Below are 1,080 nucleotides of genomic sequence, written 5' to 3' on the forward strand. Positions count from 1 at the left end.
AAATACACATTCTGAGACATGAACTGACATGAATTGTGAATTTTATTAACATTAAACCGTCCTCCCATTTTCACCTCAAAATTATTGGGAAGCTGTGCCTCCCCTGAACCGCCACCTACTTCTGATAATAATTTAGTATGTAATAATTCAATATGCTGAGTTACATGCCTTTCAGAAATAACTGTTGTAAATTCTTCTCTTTTTAGTGACAGTTATTGATTTTTGACTGGTCGAATTACGTGGAGTGCGTAGCTACGGCGTATTCACAATCTCTCAGCGCATTCTAACTAGTAACTTCACATGTACGTGTATTCGCTTCATTGTCTTTGCATATGTAGGTTGTACTATCACACTTACAGTATGCTGTCGTCAGTGTGAATATATTTATTTGGAAAGTAAAGCATTTAACTCACTTGATGAATCCGGAGCTGACGGCAAGCGTCTCCTGAACGAACGCGCATGCGCTGTTAATGTGGAGCGTAGTAGTGGCCTAGTAGCCCTACATAGAGTACATAGATGTTCACTATATTTGTTTTAAAAGGTGCGGAATACCATTTTCTTCCATAAAAATATAGAAAATAAAGTTGTCCTGTCACATGAGATGCCAGGTGATTTGCTTTTACCTTAGTTTGTGGATACATTCATTTATGCAGCTAGATCTTCTTAGTGCCTGGGCTGGGTATTACATTTACTTTAGTCTTTTTGACTTGGAGATATTTTTTATTGTTTATTTATTGTGCTGATAATAATAATAATATCTGTGAGCTGAAAGTGATTAATAGTCTAATTATAGACAGCTGAACAGCAGTGCACAGGATTCTGATGTTGATGCTCATGCGAGGAATCAGCTGGAATTAGTAGTGGAGAACATGTAAGCTGCAGCTCATAATGTCCTGGGACTTTCACCTGTTCTGCTATTCATTTTATGAGACTAGAAACATTGTAGGCCCACGCCATGATCTTAGAACAGGTGGTTTCTGTTTTTAGCTGATGTGAACCAGCAGACAAAGGAGATTCACAGAATCTCCAGTAAGGGTGTAAGTGCATAACCCCCCCCCCCCCTTTTTTTTTTTTTTTTTT

The sequence above is a fragment of the Sinocyclocheilus anshuiensis genome, unplaced genomic scaffold, assembly GCF_001515605.1.
Source record: "Sinocyclocheilus anshuiensis isolate Anshui unplaced genomic scaffold, SAMN03320099.WGS_v1.1 scaffold1237, whole genome shotgun sequence".
NCBI classification, from domain to species: Eukaryota; Metazoa; Chordata; class Actinopteri; order Cypriniformes; family Cyprinidae; genus Sinocyclocheilus; species Sinocyclocheilus anshuiensis.